The sequence below is a fragment of the Nycticebus coucang genome, chromosome 1 (genome assembly GCF_027406575.1).
Source record: "Nycticebus coucang isolate mNycCou1 chromosome 1, mNycCou1.pri, whole genome shotgun sequence".
In the NCBI taxonomy this organism is placed as follows: domain Eukaryota; kingdom Metazoa; phylum Chordata; class Mammalia; order Primates; family Lorisidae; genus Nycticebus; species Nycticebus coucang.
In genome coordinates, this window is record NC_069780.1 from 160,262,119 (window position 1) to 160,271,623 (window position 9,505).

Genomic DNA, 9,505 nt, shown 5'->3' on the forward strand with positions numbered 1-9,505 from the left:
TATAACTCATTAAAACAATCAAACTCACCTGTGGCTAGGCAGGGTTAGTGTGATAATCTATTTTCACAACAGCTATAAAACATAGTCCATGGACACCATGTATCATTTTATGAAAATTGCCCACTTGGACCATAAAAATAATAAATACACATTGACAGGGACTTGTACAGGACTTTGAAAGATTGCTAAGAATACTCTTCTCGGAGAATTTAAGTGATAACTACACACTAAAAGATAGAGGTTACTGTGACTTGCTGAGACAGCTTGTGATTGGAAACAGCTGCTTTGAGGCTGACTCATGCTCAAAGTTCAAATGTTTTACAGGGACACTTCTCTAGAGAAACAGGAAAAAACATAACATCTACTTCTCCTTCTGGAGGAGGTCAGGCCCAACCTAGACAAACTGAATTTTGCTAACTCAGCTCTTCATTTAGTGAAGGGTTAGTGATTATGACATACGCGATTAAGCAAAACCTTCCAATTAAAAGTATCAGAAATCTATAATTTAAAAAAAAATTAACTGTAAAAATTTCAAAAATACAAAAGGAATAATTTTTAGTAATATCCTAGGAATTAACAAATAGTAATATTTTGTCATGTTTTCTTTGGAGTCTTCATTTTTTTGTTGTAAAAATTAAATACACCTACAGTTAAGGTCATACTCATTCCTACATCAATCCTACAACTTTGGTTCGAAGTGGTTTGTATTATTCCCTTGAACTTTTGACACTCTCATACATATGTATCCTAAATAATGCAAACCATCCCATCAGTTTGTTTTAATTTGCATGAATGGCATCTGTCACAGATGCCAAATCCCCTCAAGCCACTGTACTTTAGGGAAGTTGGTGGGGGACAGTTCTGTGGACATTGCCAGGTACCCTTTATCAGTTTTCAGTAAATCTCTGCTCTTCTACATTCCACTTTTCCTGAGGCCTTGAAAGTTTCTTGGCTGCACAGGCACAGATTATAAAGGTGGAGGAAATAATCCTGAGGAAACCCTCAACCAATGAGCAAAAGAATGAAGAGGTAAGTTTTCCAGGCTCTTATTTTTCTGAGGGAAAGTCATGAGATACAAACCACACAATTCCTTCGAGAGCCCCAAGCAGGCTAGTAGTCAATAAAAAACACATTCTATATTCGCCTGTTTTCTTTGCCTCCTTGCTCTGCTTCCTGAAATTACTTCCCTTGTAAACCACCAAGTACATATTCCATCACTGAATTCTCTGCTTAGTTCAAATAGTATGAGTATAAATCATCTTGGGTTTTATTGCAGTGTAGTTTAAGAATGTGTTTTGATTTAATAAAAATCAGCAAGTCTGGAGGCAGAGCATGATGGTGGACAGGACGGACATGTAGCCCACCTCTCCCAAGTCATCAGGTGAGAGAAAGGGGGGTCTGGACCTTTTCCCCTACGTGGATTATTGCTGTAGACAGACAGCTGGAGACGTGCAGCAAGTTGGTGGATTGCTGTATTTGAGGTGTTATTTAAAACCACGGACTCTGTTGTAGAGATTCTCCCTGCTTGGCCGTGCAGGCCGGCAGGCCCCTCCCTCACGGAGGACAGCAGCGTGCAATTCCTGGCAAAACCTATTTGACGAAAATTTATTCCTGACCTGAGTTTAGTGATCTGAAAGAGGCCCTGCTCAGAGGCACAAGGAACTAAGCAACCTGATGGAAAATTGAAGGGAAGGGATCCCACCCGGGAAAGAGACACTTTGAATTGTCTGAAATGGCAGGCACATTCCCCCAGAACAACAGGAGTGATTAAATAGACCAGACCATTCCAGGTGGGGAATACTGGTGTGGGCTGGCAGTTCAGGCTGTGCGGCAAACTGGCGGGTGGCTGGACTCAAATCTCCAGACTCAAAAGTGAGACCCTGAGACACATAAACTGAGCAGAAGGTTTCCGTGCACTGCAGCCACACCCCGGCAGTGAGACCCGTACTGAGTTGGGAGGTCGGACAGGAGTGCTGTCTGGAACAGAGCAGCTGAGGTTGCACAACAATTAAGTAAAAAACTTTTATAGAAACTCCAAAATGGCGATCGGCCAGGTAGGGTGGTTACTGTGATAACAGTGTAAACTGTGAATCAGGTATAAGCCTGGGAACCACTCACAGCGCCACCTGGTGTCCAGGAAGTATATTGCATTATAAATATATTCCTAGGAAAGTTGATCCCTACCTCATACATATAGATGTATATTTCTACATATATACAAGAATAATATTTTTGTGGTTGGTGCCTTTTTTTTTCTTTTCTCTTATCAATTTCTTGGAGGAACTATTGTTAATTTTTATTATTTTTATATATACATTTTTCTTTTTCTTTTTTTATTTTAATTTTTTCTTTCTTCTTTTGTAATGTTTTTATGAACACCACTTTTTTTCTTTTCCTTCTCTCTTCCTCTTCTTCCCTTCTTATGGTTTCTGAGAGTGCTAACATCAGATTTCTAGAGGATTTTTGTTTGTTTGTTTTCTTGTATGTTTTTTACCTTTTATCTTTTTTCTTTTTCTCAGCTATTCTATGATTATCATAATTTTTATTGTGGTTGGTTTTTTTTGTTATTGTTGTCTGTATGTCTATGTGTTTCTCATTGATTGTGCATCTGTGGGCTTGTGTGTCTGATAGCCTTTTTATCTGTTTATTTGCTCATTTGGTCTCAATAAGTTTGGTGTTTTGACCTGCAATTCTGAGCTCCCAGCACTCCCCTTCACTCTCACTCTGAGGACTGGAGGCCTGTCCCCCAGGAGTCCAGATTCTTGGGTGATTTCTCGAGGGGTGTGGACAGGACCTGAACTGCAGCTGGTCAGTGTGGATTCTGCAGCATGGGACTGAGGAGACGACAGTTGGCTGAGAGGGAACCACATCGGAGCAGCAGCGCCCTGAGGTGCAGAGCAGCAGCCGTTCTTGGCAATAATAGGGCCCACCCCAGATATTCCGAAGCCACAACCCCTGTCTTCCTGGGAAACCACAGGAGGCCAGGCATCTTCTCAGATGGCAACCACTGTGGAACAGATCTGGGACTGAAACACAGGCCCCGTGAGTAAAGGGTTTGCCTGTGACGGGACCGGCACAGGGTTTGCTCCACCGACGGTGGAGCGCGGGGACTAGAAAACGCATGCACATACCCAGGAAATTCCCAGGGTGGGGATGACCCAGAGGACCACTTTACTGAGCCTAAGATGCACTGGACCCTCAGGGGATCATCAGCCCATAGACAAAGGAAGGCAGGAGGCTAGAGCTGACTATGCTATGAATACAAACCTGCAGTAGTAAAGACAGGACTTGAGGTACAGGTTCTGGGAACTCAAAACAGTTTCTCTTCTGCAGAGGAATTTAGCAGGGACAGAAACAAACTCCCACAAAGTTGTTTTGTTCTGTCAGTAACATCAATCAGGGGTGGGGCTGGAACTGAGTGAACACTCCCCAGACTCCATCAAGCGCCCGAGGTTGTCAGGCCTCACCACCTCCTGCTGGATAAGGCAGAGAGCAGTGGCCTGGCTGAGCAGATACAGATTTCCTTATGATTCAGGCAGGTACAACCCCCTGGAGTATCTGTTCACTGGAGGCAACTGAGTCACAGCCCTGCGGGGGCTATCAGTGACTGGGTGTGACAGAGGTGCAAGGTGGGGAAGGAGGCATCAACCTTCCCAGACTAATCCATTTGCTGGGAGGGTTCTCCTGACTTCATGGAGCACCGGAGCAAGTCATATTTGAGTTGTCACCAGACCCCTGTGATCCAGTTTCCAGAGATCTTTGAAACTCTCACACATGAGAGAGGTGATGACTGAAACAAATGATTTGGACCTTTTGAACTGAGCCAATCACCCGAGGACTATTCAGGTGGTGCCCTGGGTGTGTGGTTGTAGGAAGGTTTGATTTTCCTTTTCCAATTGTTGCCTGTGGAGGGTGGGGTGACTTAATTGCTGGTATTTATCCACAGCTGAAACTTCAACCCAGAGTAACTGTTTCACTAGGGTCGAACAGAGATAAGCTGAAAACAAGACAGAACCACTTAGCCCCACCACACCAAATAGGTCCCCAGTCTCTCAGGCTGTAGCATTGTACAGGTCCTCAACAAAGCTCCAGGGAAAAAGTCAAACGGTGTAAAATAATCATGGGGCAGAATCAGCAGAAAAACTCTGGTAGCACAAATAACCAGAATAGATTAACCCCCCCAAGGAAAGATATGGCAGATGTAACTGAAGATCCCATTCATAAACAGCTGGCTGAGATGTCAGAAATCAAATTCAGAATTTGGATTGCAAACAAGATTAATAGAATGGAGGAAAATTTGGAATTAGAAATTCAAAGAGCAATTCAAAAGTCAGAATTAGAAATTCGAGGAGAAATTCAAAAGTTGTCTCAAGAATTTAACGAATTTAAAGACAAAACCACCAAAGATTTCGATGCACTGAAGCAAGAATTTGCAGCCCTCAAAGATCTGAAAAATACAGTAGAATCCCTCAGTAACAGAGTGGAGCAAGCAGAAGAAAGGATTTCTGACATTGAAGACAAAGCTTTTGAACGCTCCCAAACTCTTAAAGAGGAAGAGAAATGGAGAGCAAAAAAAGATCATTCTCTCAGAGAGCTTTGGGATAATTTGAAGAAGGCTAATATCCACCTCATTGTAATCCCTGAAAGTGATGAAGTGGCCTTGCAAGGCACAGAGGCCCTTCTCCATGAAATTATGAAAGAGAATTTTTCAGACATGCCAAAAGATTCTGAAATTTGGATAGCAGACAGTTTCAGAACCGTAGCACGACTTAATCTGACTAAAACATCCCCCAGGCATATTATAATTAACTTCACTAGTGTAAATATGAAAGTGAAAATTCTGAAACTAGCCAGATGTAAGAAATCCATTACCTACAAAGGGAAGAATATTAGAATGACTGCAGATCTCTCTGCTGAAACTTTTCAAGCCAGAAGAGGACAGTCATCGACTTTTAATGTCCTAAAACAAAATAACTTTCAACCCTGGATCCTGTATCCAGCTAAACTGAGTTTCATTTATGATGGAGAAATTAAATACTTTAATGACATTCATATGTTGAAGAAATTTGCCATAACCAAACCAGCTCTTCAGGATATTCTCAGACCTATCCTCCATAATGACCAGCCCAATCCTCTGCCACAAAAATAAACTCACTCAGAAACTTTTGATGAAACTCCAACTTCCACAGTGGCAAAAGGATGAAAAATATCCACTGGACTTTTGAAAAACTCGATACCCAAAATTTTACTAGACTTATCAATATTCTCCATTAATGTGAATGGCTTAAACTGTCCTCTAAAGAGGCACAGGTTAGCTGACTGGATAGAAAAACTTAGGCCAAAAAAAAAAAAAAAAAGAAAAACTTAGGCCAGATATTTGCTTCATCCAAGAGTCACATCTCACCTTAAAAGATAAATACAGACTCAGAGTGAAAGGATGGTCGTCCATATTTCAGGCAAATGGTAGCCAGAAAAAAGCAGGTGTTGCAATTCTATTTGCAGACACAATAGGCTTTAAACCAACAAAAGTAAGGAAGGAGAAAAATAGTCACTTAATATTTGTTAAGGGTAATACTCAATATGATGAGATTTCAATTATGAATATTTATGCACCCAACCAGAATGCACCTCAATTCATAAGAGAAACTCTAACAGACATGACCAATTTGATTCCTCCAGCTCCATAATAGTTGGAGATTTCAACACTCCTTTGGCAGTGTTGGATAGATCCTCCAATAAGAAGCTGAGCAAAGAAATCTTAGATTTAAACCTAACCATCCAACATTTGGATTTAGCAGACGTCTATAGAACATTTCATCCCAACAAAAGCGAATACACATACTTCTCATCAGCCCATGGAACATACTGCAAAATTGATCACATCTTAGGTCACAAGTCTAACCTCAATAAATTTAAAGGAATAGAAATTATTCCTTGCATCCTCTCGGACCACCATGGAATAAAACTTGAACTCAGTAACAACAGAAACCTGCATACTCATACAAAAACATGGAAGTTAAATAACCTTATGCTGAATGATAGCTGGTTCAGAGATGAGATCAAGAAGAAAATTGCCAAATTTTTGGAGCAAAACGACAATGAAGACACAAATTATCAGAACCTCTGGGATACCGCAAAGGCAGTTCTAAGAGGGAAATTTATAGCACTGCAAACCTTCCTCAAGAGACTGGAAAGAGAAGAAGTTAACAACTTAATGGGACATCTCACGCAACTGGAAAAGGAAGAACATTCCAACCCCAAACCCAGTAGAAGAAAAGAAATAACCAAAATTAGAGCAGAATTAAATGAAATTGATAACAAAAGAATTATACAACAGATCAATACATCAAAAAGTTGGTTTTTTGAAAAGGTCAATAAAATAGATAAACCTTTGGCTAACCTAACCAGGAACACAATAGAGAACCAAGAGATGAACCCAGCTGCTTACCGTTATTTGATCTTTGACAAGCCAATTAAAAACATTCTGTGGGGAAAAGATTCCCTATTTAACAAATGGTGCTAGGTGAGCTGGCTGGCAACCTGTAGAAGACTGAAACTGGACCCACACCTTTCACCATTAACTAAGATAGACTCTCACTGGATTAAAGATTTAAACTTAAGACATGAAACTATAAAAATACTGGAAGAGAGTGCAGGGAAAACCCTTGAACAAATCGATCTGGGCGAGTATTTTATGAGGAGGACCCCCCGGGCAATTGAAGCAGCTTCAAAAATACACTACTGGGACTTGATCAAACTAAAAAGCTTCTGCACAGCCAAGAACACAGTAAGTAAAGCAAGCAAACAGCCCTCAGAATGGGAGAAGATATTTGCAGGTTATGTTTCCGACAAAGGTTTAATAACCACAATCCACAGAGAACTCAAACGTATAAGCAAGAAAAGAACAAGTGATCCCATCGCAGGCTGGGCAAGGGACTTGAAGAGAAAATTCTCTGAAGAAGACAGGCGCATGGCCTACAGACATATGAAAAAATGCTCATCATGTTTAATCATTAGAGAAATGCAAATCAAAACTACCTTGAGATACCATCTAACTCCAGTAAGATTAGCCCATATCACAAAATCCCAAGACCAGAGATGTTGGTGTGGATGTGGAGAAAAGGGAACACTTCTACACTGCTGGTGGGAATGCAAATTAATGCATTCCTTTTGGAAAGGTGTTTGGAGACTACTTACAGATCTAAAAATAGATCTGCCATTCAATCCTACAATTCCTCTACTAGGTATATACCCCAAAACCCAAAAATCACATTATAACAAAGATATTTGTACCAGAATGTTTATTGCAGCCCAATTCACAATTGCTAAGTCATGGAAAAAGCCCAAGTTCTCATCGATCCACTAATTGATCAATAAATTGTGGTATATGTACACCATGGAATATTATGCAGTTTTAAAGAAAGATGGAGACTTTACCTCTTTCATGTTTATGTGGATGGAGCTGGAACATATTCTTCTTAGTAAAGTATCTCAAGAATGGAAGAAAATGTATCCAATATACTCATCCCTACTATGAAACTAATTTATGGCTTTCATAGGAAAGCTATAACCCAGTTATAACCTAAAAATATGGGGAAGGGGGAGAGGGAGAGGAGGGACGGAAAGGTTGGGTAGAGGGAAGGTGATTGGTGGGATTACACCTGTGGTGCATGTTACAAGGGTACATGTGAAACTTAGTGAATGCAGAATATGATTGTCGTAACACAATAAGTATAAAAATGCCAGGAATGCTATGTTAACCAGTGTGATGAAAATGTGTTGAACTGTTTATAAAACCAGTGTATGGTGCCCCACGATTGCATTACTGTACACAGCTATGATTTAATACTAATAAAAAACCCCAGTAAGTCTGATTTCTATTTGTTGAGATTTTGTGATTTAGTACGTGGTTAACTTCTGCAAAATGTTTCATGTTTGTTTGAGAAGAAGGAGCATTCTCCAACTGTTGAATGCAGACTTATATACATGTCTATCAGATCAAGTTTGTTGAATTTTGTGGTTGAAATATTCTATCTATTAGGTTCATGTCTTCTTGATACATTTCTGAGAATGGACACGGGGTGAGTGTGTCTGGCACACGTTTTTTGTGTGGGACATAAGTACATGAGGGACTTTACCTGACATAACCACATGAGGGACTTTACCTAACATAATCAAATAGTTTGACCTGGTTGTGATTGGAAACAGCTGCTTTGAGGCTGAATCCTATGCTCAAAGTTCAGATGTCTTCTAGGGACACTTCTCTAGAGAAACAGCAAACAACACAATATCTACTTCTACTTCACATTAATGTGAAATAAATTTACTTTTCAAAAAAATAAAGTAACATACACTTTGCAAAAACCAAACAAACAAAAAAAGAAATGCATAATTGTAGACTTATCATTGTTTCAAGTCCGTAAATTTTGCTTTTTACAGTTTGAAGCTATGTTGTTAAGTGCATATAGTTCCAGGATCAGTATATATATATCTTGAATTATATATTTTGCTTTTAATACCTATTTTATCTTTTACTAGCATGGTTTATTCAGTATTTTGTTTTTTGATTAGTATTTTCCTGGACTAACTTTTCTCATCCTTTTTCCTCTCAAATTTTCTGTTGTAATTATGATTTAATATGTGGTCAATATATGTCTCTTGTGATTGACAGATTTTGCTTGTTTTTTCCAATTTATGAATTTTTATATGTTTACCTGGCAAATTTAATGAGTTTAAATTTATTGTAGTAATAAATATTTTTAGATCGTCTACCATTCTATCGCATTTCTATTTGACAGACTTTGTTTTTACTTTGGTTCTTTTTTCTTCTTTCTACTCCAGGGCTCACAAAATATTATGTGTAAATAAAATTTGTTAGACACATTCATTCAACTGTGTATAGTGCATAGCTGCTTTCATGCTACAAAGGTAGAGTCATATAGTTGCAAATATTATTATATACCTACAAAGATTATATGCCCTACAATGATTATATGTCCTATTTGGCCTTTTATAGAAAAACTTTGTCAACTCCTTTTCTGTTAGATTTAAGTATCTCTCTCCATTTGAAATCAAAGATTGTAATTTTATTCCTATAACAATTACCCTTATATTATAAGTGCATACTCTAAAAAGTCAAAACTTACTATATCTACATTTTTCCCTGGAGGAAAGAATGACTTTAGAACTCTTTAGTTCTAGTCACCTTCCCCATCTTCCATTTTTTGTTTAGTATTTTAGTTTCATCTCATTTAAATTCCTCTCTTCAGCAGTCATTATTATTGTTGTTTTTCAATAAGCCAATTTGTAGTCATCCACTTACCAAATCTTTGATATATATTCCACATATTTCATTTTTTTTTTAAGAGACAGATTCTCACTTTGTTGCCCTCAGTAGAGTGCTGTGGCATCGCAGCTCACAGCAACCTCCAGCTCTTGGGCATAGGCGATTCTCTTGCCTCAGCCTTCTGCATAGCTGGGACTATAGGCACCTGCCACAATGCCC